This window comes from Varroa jacobsoni, unplaced genomic scaffold (genome assembly GCF_002532875.2).
Source record: "Varroa jacobsoni isolate VJ856 unplaced genomic scaffold, vjacob_1.0 scaffold_1374, whole genome shotgun sequence".
In the NCBI taxonomy this organism is placed as follows: Eukaryota; Metazoa; Arthropoda; class Arachnida; order Mesostigmata; family Varroidae; genus Varroa; species Varroa jacobsoni.
The window spans coordinates 61,080-70,137 of NW_019214276.1; the positions used below are offsets into that span (position 1 = coordinate 61,080).

Sequence of the window (9,058 nt, forward strand, 5' to 3'; positions counted from 1 at the left end):
CACTTATCTAAATAATTTGTTTCGATTGTATTAATTGGGCTAAGAAATCTACTGAAGATAATTGTGGGTGCTTTTCCCCGAGTCGCAGTACTTTTGTTTTCTTCCACGTATTATTTTTTCTCGTTGAGTTATATAAGTTGCTTGGTGAAGTTAGGTCGCAATGTAAGTTAGTGAAATTACAATGAATTTGTGTTTTATTGAAGATAACGCTTTTCGCAAACAAATGTGTGGTTGTCTAGAAGTATATGCCTCTAACATAGCCGCAATAGAGTGCCTCGGAGTTACCCATATAAGTAAATACTTGTGTCCATTACTAGTATCAATGACCATAAATATTTGTAATATTCGAGCCGTTCATATAATTGCTAGTGAAGATTAATAAAGTTGAGCAAAAATGTCTCATACTCAGTACTGCATGCTTTGAAAACGGTGTTAATTTATAAATTATCTACCTATTATTCAATCACATCAATGTATCATTTGATGTTATGTGATGAATGTTGTATGTCTAAGGCCTCTTAGCACTACTTTTAAAGCTGTACTGATGCAACGAGTACGTCGTGTCCTCCATCAGTTCTAAATAAATAAATAGGGGTAATGGAGCAGTCCTCTTAACACTGTTTAGCTGTATGATCGACAGTGAGCTTTTGGAGACTGGAATCGCTCGGTTCCAATCGGTCCTTTTGCAACGACCTGTTCACGACCACTTGCTACGAATGCAGGAACCGACATGACCTCATATAACCAGCGGTATCTGAACAGAAAAAATAATAATTACCTTTTCTCCCGAATGATTCCCGGAACAAGGATTCTAGAGTAGTTTCCTTCGGCTGCGACAATATTCCTGAGAAAGTTTAACACAACTTAAACTCAATACTCTTCCAGCAAATAGGCTAATCGAATCTAGGATTAGCCTGCAGGATCAATGGAATAGGAGACCATAACTACATTTGACAAATGAAGAATTTATCTCTCGCGTAACCAACAATCACTCGAATGGATTTTCGAGCAGCTAATTTTTGTTACGTAACTGGAACATCGCGTTAAACGAAAAGGCACGATAATAACGATGATCAATAGTATCTCCGTAATTTTAATCAGGAACTTCATCAATAAGCACAAGCAGTTGTTGACTTGACGATTTTCGAAAATTATCAATGAATGCAATTTTGACGAAGGCTGAACTATCATATGGGTGTGCGCCGGTTCTTGCGCAACAAATAGTAATGGCAGATTATTTCGTCGATCGAGTTTGTATTATTTGTATAGTGTCCCATCTCTTTCGTTCCCCGTTGGTTGTTGGTTTGCTAAGCATAGTAATTTCCATCTGGCTTTAGATGAAACGACGACTCCTCAGAGAAGTTATACAAAAGCTACTTTTTATAGCCTGAGTAATATTATTATTAGTTCAAATCCGTAACGAGCGAAAACTCGGTTGCTTCTACTATACTCACATCTTTAACATACTCAACAGATTTTTGCTTGTAATACTAGCACGCTAGTATTAGTTTAATTATATCCGATATACGTAACGATATCAAGCCCTGGTGAATGTGTTCAACTCTTGCACAAAAACGAACAGTGTCACACCAAAGCGCTGCGGTCACGTTCATCGAGGACTTCAACGAGTTCTCGTGATAGATCAGTCGGTAACGTGTTTAAGTAACTTGAGAGTCACATAATGGGTTCGAATCACACTTGATCACCACTTGATGTTGAGAATTACTCGTCTGCAACGCCCAATGAACTATGTATCGCGTGTAAAATACGAAAATGGTTTTTAGCCTTCCACGCGAATAATCGACGTTATCGAAGGCAATCGAAGGAGTACAAAAGACGTTTTCAGAAAAAAAAAATTATATTCGGTCGTCAGCTAGATCTAAGAAAAACCTGCCATTTAACTCTCCTTAATGACTCATGCGTGAGCATGAGTCAGGCTTAATGAAAATCCGCTTATTTGTCACAGTAATTGTGTCGGTTAACATTGCTAGCTTATGTAAAGCAACGCTTTTCCTTCGTCAAACCTCAGCCTGGAGCGTTTCATAGCTTTCCTATTTGAAGTTTCTTGGATTCTGCACTACTACGAAAAATTACTTGTTAACTATGATATGTCTGGTTTTTACTGGGGTTTTCAGTGTCAAGCCCTTAACACAAAGTAAAAACTCGAACCGCTCTAGCGAACGCTGCAGCAAGACGGTTTGTGCATTCTAGGCGCTATTGTTCTAAAAATAGTCCTCATAGCGGTGATTACAAAAGGCTGGATACAATTTAGGTGATGGCACATACGAACGAACGCTTTATCTAGCGGCATAACTCCTCCGAAACAAAAACAAGTTCTAGGAGCACTGCACAGAAATATTTTATGGTGAACATATTCGAGTAACAAGTCAAATAATCCAAATGTCAAGACAACCAAGAGAGTCGAATAATGTACGAATGTATAGACGGAAAACCTCCAAAACAAAGGATCCATTAGATTCGTAAATTAGAACGTTATATATCAACGGGCTTTACATGCGGCTAGGTCGATTTTTCATAAAGTTAATGAGTTAAGGAGGATGAAAGGTACTTGTAGGCTTAATTACTATTATCATTCCTCCTAACTACGTCGCTTGCAAAATTAAACCACATTTAAACAGTTGCAAATAAAACCATTATATCGTAATTTTGATGACAATAGTTTGATTGATTTGGTTCTACTTTTCAAGAGTGTTACGAGAACATTAATCTTTCCGTCGAAAACGAGTGAAATAAGAAGCTCGCACTTCTGGTTTCTGACAGGGTGCATCAGAGACCCGGTTATTCGTGGCAGTATAGACAATAGATCTCAACGACGATGTTACTGAGCTTTGTTGTAGCAAATACGCATGCGACAACAGGACACAGTGCAAGAAGTACTGCGTAACAGGCTATAGAAAGTAGAAAGGATGGCCGTGCTAACTGTTGGCTGTTAAAAAGGAGCGGCAAAACCTGCACTAGTGATGAGTCGACAACGATGGCTCTCAATAAGTATACTATTGCTGAGCCTGATAGTAGTGACGCATGTGTTTGTAGCGTCTGCATAAACCCAAAGAGGTGTCTGAGGGTTTCCTACCAGTTTTGCGCACGGTCACGTGGTACTGCCGCACTGCGCGCCTCTGATTACGTAGCGACTGCGACCCCATAACAAATGGCAAACAGCTCTACACCGACGGCCATCAAAGAACAAACAACGACAATCGCACGCAGAGTTCGCCGACAATGCCGTTCTGAAGGGGTTCAAGATCATCGGAACAGAGAGAACCAGAACGAGCGTTAAATGGCATTGATTCTTAAAACTTTTTGATGTTGGTCATTATGCATGGTAGATGTATTAGGAGTGTCCTCAATAAAGAAGAAAGGTTGCACCTGCAAACTATAATATCAATGTTAAAGTAGTCGGTGGAAGCCAATCACTTGCGCTATACTCCACCTGTTTTTTTGCCTGCCTTCAAGGCAAGAATACGGACATCAGATTGTTTTAGAGTCAATACTCTGAAATTACTTTGTAAATGGAAACAAAACATTGTCTAGCTAGGATTTTCCATCGAATTTTTTTCTGAAGATCTGCTCTTCAATAAGAGGTTAAACGTCTTTTTTATTATGCTTCCGTTTTAGACATTGCGAAGAGAGCCGTTGCAAACACAGGACACTTTTTTGACCAGCAAACGAAAAAGTTATATATATATAAAGATGTATGTTATATCACCTTATGATATCTATCACAAATCGTTAAGCGGTAAACAATAAAATAGCTTTTATCCAATTATATAGTTTTTGTAGCTAAGAACATGTGTATATATAAATCTGATAATAAACGGAACACCACTTCCCAGCCAATACGCTAAATAAGAATCATAATAATGCAATAACTCGACCGGATCGAGCAGGCCTCTATATTTTTTTTGAGTTGCTTTTTTCTGTGCATACGCGGCAGGAAGACGTTATATAGGGTAGATCGGTTAGGCTTTGCGCGGATCTCAGAAATATTATGGGTTTTAGAAAACTAATAACTGCTGACTGACTGCAATTATAAGCAACTAAAATAAACGCAGTTTCATTTGAGTTTTATAAATTTAGACCGTGCCAGAGCTACAAGTTGTGCTTGTTTCATCTAGCGGTGGACATTTCAATCAACTGAGTATTACTATTATTATAATAAATGTTACCGTATATTGAATCTCATGTTATAGAAATCAGTGCTAGTGATTACAGGTAAGATGTACAAACGCGTCTTGTCATGCTTGCTGTTCTTACACTCCACTTTTAAGGAGAGTTTCCCATCTGTACATATGTTCTTTTCCCACGTCAGTGAGCGTAAATCGAAGCGCAGCATATTACGTAGCACCACTGCCCCAACCGTAGCATTAATAACAACGGCAACAAGATGTTCTTTGTAGTGTTCCCTGCGTACTCCGCTAGTTAATTCGTGTTCACTGTTAGGATCTGACTATGGACTGATACATATATCGCAGCTGAAGATTACGTTTGTGACAGAAGGACACATCAGATGCCAGTAGATAAAACCCGTTCCACAATCTACCGTTCAGATCTAGCCAGTGAGTGAAACTTTCGTAGTTAACAAGGACGACAGCACTCATAACTCTAACACGAGCTTACAAGTCTATAAAGGATCTTATTCACAGCGTCATGTGCAGATAGATGCTCTTCTCAACAAAGGCGCCGAACTTACTGTCTTCAAAGCGGTGAGTACTAGGCGCGCTAAGTATTATGTAATTGGATAACAATGGCAGCAGTCGGCAACACCAAGGCGTGTCACAGTAGTATGGACAAACATGTGTTTGTGGCGTGCAGAGATAACTCGGCGCGATGCGGTAACTGACACCTATCGTTCTGTTTTCTGCTAAACACGACAGTTATGCTACTCCGCCAGTCAGTCGCTGGTGTGTACCCTAACTGCATAAAACGATTGTATTTTCCTGTCTACAGCTTAATTTATACATTTATTTTTTGAAGCAGCACTGTTGTTGCATTCTACAGTTGTTCACTTACCCCAAAATGACGTCAGGTGTCGGCTGACCAACTGTGCCCGTTGTCGTTGTTATTGATATATAGTCTGTCGAGAGTGTGTCTACAATTGCTGGGGTGCGCCGTGATACTTCTTGCGATGACGGCAATGGGCTTTCCGCCGCACTGCCTGTCGAACAAATGTGAATATAGCCCGGGCCAACCCGTCACAGAATCCCCTACAATCTGACGTAACAGCCAGTTGGCCAAACGCACTGTCGAGATCGTAACCGTTCAACGTACATTACTTTCATGTCTGGTTACGCCATTATTCTGCACAAACGAAGAGGCACTAGTTCGGAAGTTTACTAGTTCTTCTGTTAATTCACGTTGTAAACACCACATCTGAGTTGTTCCCTGCTCATTGTATTGGTACCCAGCAGCAGTCGATATTTGGCCGTATCTGTGTCTAGGAAAAGGTCTGCTGTGACCGTGCGTGTCTTGTGTATCGGGCGCATCAGACGATCCTGTGAAGGTGCATAGGGAAACAAAGCTAAATGGCCAGGTCGCCTACATGTTTCGACGATTCAATTTATGGGACGGCAGGAGAAGGGTGATAGATGAAAAAGGATTGCGTGGAGAGAAAAAACGGGTCCACTTACTATCCTCGATATAGCCAGGTGGTGGGCCGGCCGGGCACCACGATGTGGCGGGTCTGTTTGAATTCGTAGACGACCAGAGTCAATAGCTGCGGTGGCTATCGTTAAAAAGGCAGTCGCACTTGTGTTGATTATAAAAAAAACCTTATTATTATTAGTATTATGCGAATGCATCGAAAAACGTATGCGAAATGAGTAGCAGGAGCGTAATGAAAAGACGAAGAAAAGCACGTCAAGGCATGCGGTAAATATTAAGAGAACCCTGCTTTATGTTGCGAAAAAATTGTGGTGTTTGCTTTGTCTGAGATGTGGGATCAAGATATGTTTAAAGATGGAGTTGAAAGGTTGCTTGTGTGCACGACCATTTAGCTGGGACCAAAAACAGGTGACAATATTAACCGAAGTAAGTTTTGATTCCCACAGTATCACTGGGAAATGCCCCAATAAAATGATCTAATGAAAGGCTTTGGTGTGGTAGATGTCCCGGATAGGTGTCACCCTACGATGCATATGCCCCCAACGACTTCGTGCTTATTGTTACTATGCTTTTTTTTTATGGGCAAGAAGTAACTAGCAGAGAAGTGAAAAAACTAGAAATAGCCTTTCTGCATATATATATATATATATATATATCTGCATATATATATATATATATATATATATAGTAATTCAGTATATGATCCAATGAACCAGTGAGCTGCTTACCAAATAAAGACGCAGTGCTTTACATTAATTAATAATATTATTTCATATTAAACGCATTTTGCGTCGCTGTGCCAGAACACATCATTAACAGCACACCACGTTTACTGTCCTGCGGTCTATGTAATGTACTTGGCAATGATATTGTTTCAACCAAAGATATAAGATATAAATACTTAATAATACCAAAAATAAGCATTTTCTCATAAAATTATACAATCGGAACAGTTCTACTAATGTAAAACATTGATACATAATTGAGAATGTTGTTCCGCCTGTAGGCGGATTGCAGAGGCCATAATATATCTTTGTTTTATTCGTTCTTGCGCCAAGTGCATTTGTTATGTTTTTCAGGTACCCTATGCATTTCGGTTTTGCAGATAACTTGATCTTTGCGATATAATAACAACAATATTGTATAAATAACAATAATTTTTCTAATTAATGCGCGTTCTCCAACGACGAAGATGTACGTGTCACATAATCAGTGTTTTCCTTTTACTTCTAATTTGTCTGTAACCACATCTGACTTAATGATTTTTATCGTTATATATATATATATTAATACACAATATGAATTTTGTATCGCTGAGGTTGGTTTACATAAATTAAAATTGCAGCAGTGCTAAGGTGTTCTGCTTTCATTCATTCAAATGCCGCGAAAGCAATTCAAAATGTCTCACGAGCTGGTATCTTGCTGGCGTAAGCTGTATTTTTATGTAACCATAGAACAAAGTTAGGCCATCTCATTTCCTTTCAAAACGGAGCAAAAACAAGATAACTTCACAAGGTAGTCAAGTTTTCTATTGAGTTAGTTTTTTCGTACCGGTTAAATTATGCGATTCACTATCGTTCGTCCGCTTCTAAACAGTTATATACATATCTACGGAATACTGAGTATATTTTTCATCACCTAACAACATGCAATGCAAACAATATAGCCTGTATGCGGCATCACAATTCTGACTAGTTAAACGCGTTGCAAAAAAGAATAATATCCCATTATTTGACTCAACAGCTACAACTACGGCCATGTTTTCGCGTGACATGAGAATGTACAATTGCGCAGGCGACTAACCATATATATTATTATACTAGCAATATAACTGCAACAGACTTATATTCTACGAGGTCCAACGGTGCTCCAGTGACAGACTTACATTCTACAGTTAAATTAGAGCAGAAAACGACAACTTTACTCAAGATCCGAATAGGCGAAAGCTGAAGTTCGATGATTTCTGATGAGTTCTATGATTAGCTACCATTTTTACTAACCAACTAAAGTAACTTGGACTTTCTTCAATCATAAATCAACAATGGATACAAAAAGTTCTGTGTATTCACCGACAAAGCTCACTAGCACATGCTGAAGAATACTGAACCGAAATAATTACATGAAACGGATATACATCATGTATAGAGAAAATTACTGTAAAGGAAGAAAAACATAATTGTAACCCATTGCATCAGCACATACTTTACTATTATTAACAGTCGATTTGAAGTGTTTTTTTTAAAGCACACTGAACTCATCATGTTTCGGTCTCTAAAACGTCGATGGAACTTAAATTGGGGTACAGATTAAATGTTTGACTTATATTTGATATTCATGACCTATCTACTCGCTGCCACCTTTGAAATAAAGGAAGTCGGATAATATTTGATTTACTAGGTTGTGCATTGTAGCAGCTGTAAATAAACTTTTTGTCCTGCCGCACAGTCCTCTTTAGATTGCCAGGAGTACGCTTCTTGCCAAATCCTACAAGTGCATGCTAAAACAGCACGGACGTGCGGTCCTAAAGTTTTTCCTTTATTGAGTCTTTGGCTGGAGTACGTCATACGCTCTGGAGTCTTTATTGCTATGCAAGGTTATGAAATGCGTACCCTTGTATTCGGGCAGTATACATATGTCATTGTTGCTAACAGTTTTCCCATCTCTTATGCTTCTGATGCTTCTTCCGAAAAAATCTTCGCACGGACGTGCTTGTTGGCGGCAATGAAACGTAAGAAAACGACAAAAAAAAACTGAAGAAAAGAGGCCTAATCTAGATAGAAGGATGGAGTGAAATAGCTCTAAGTGCGAATTAATCTTCCGTTTACGGCGTCACTCTTCACTAACGTCCTGCATTTAAATTACACGTGGAACTCGGCACCACGTTCGATAACATCCAGGTGAAAAATCAGCTGAGTGAGCCGAGTGTTTCCTGCACCCTTTAGTTCAACTGAATCGATGTCCTATCACAAAGAGATTGCCATTTTGAACCGGCCCTCTCTGGTTTTACCAGCTTGAAAAAGAAGATCCGCCAAATCACGTTAAACAGCGTTGTTGTTCTGCTTGTTCGAAAGCGGCTAATTGTGCAAAAATACATGTATTTGGAAAAGTTGGCCAAATGGATATCTTTATTTTATCTCAGCTTAGGATTAGCTTAGGACTGCTACAGCAGCACCTCTAACTACACAACTATGGTTTTAGTGTGTTAGGGTTAGCTTTAAACTTTACAGATCGACGGGGTAGGAGGTTAAAAAGATATTGCCTGTTCTTGACTGACAAAAAGGGGGGAATACGATAACCGCTCATACCTTTGTCGGCTCATCTACCTCTTGAACCTGGTGTGCTTCTGTAAGCGAGGTAAAACTAAGCTGTCAAAAGATGGGAGACCATACTGTAATAATAAGACAGTCTGAGCCACAAAGTAAAAACGATTTTTACG

General features: G+C 39.2%; 1 protein-coding gene and 1 long non-coding RNA gene across 2 annotated transcripts in view; one reads left to right on the forward strand and one right to left on the reverse strand.

Annotated features, from left to right (window-relative positions):
* Positions 1-6,048, reverse strand: part of Crag (DENN domain-containing protein Crag) — a 48,800-nt gene extending 42,752 nt beyond the window's left edge. The window contains exon 1 of the mRNA XM_022848745.2: positions 5,032-6,048. The gene's annotated coding sequence lies outside the window, so the exon portion shown is untranslated. The remainder of the gene's footprint in view (positions 1-5,031) is intronic.
* On the forward strand, positions 5,970-8,738 carry LOC111269283 (uncharacterized). Its single transcript, XR_002685690.1, has 2 exons — positions 5,970-6,048; positions 6,702-8,738. It is a non-coding gene; the product is annotated as an uncharacterized LOC111269283 (long non-coding RNA).
* The last annotated feature ends 320 nt before the right edge of the window (positions 8,739-9,058 follow it).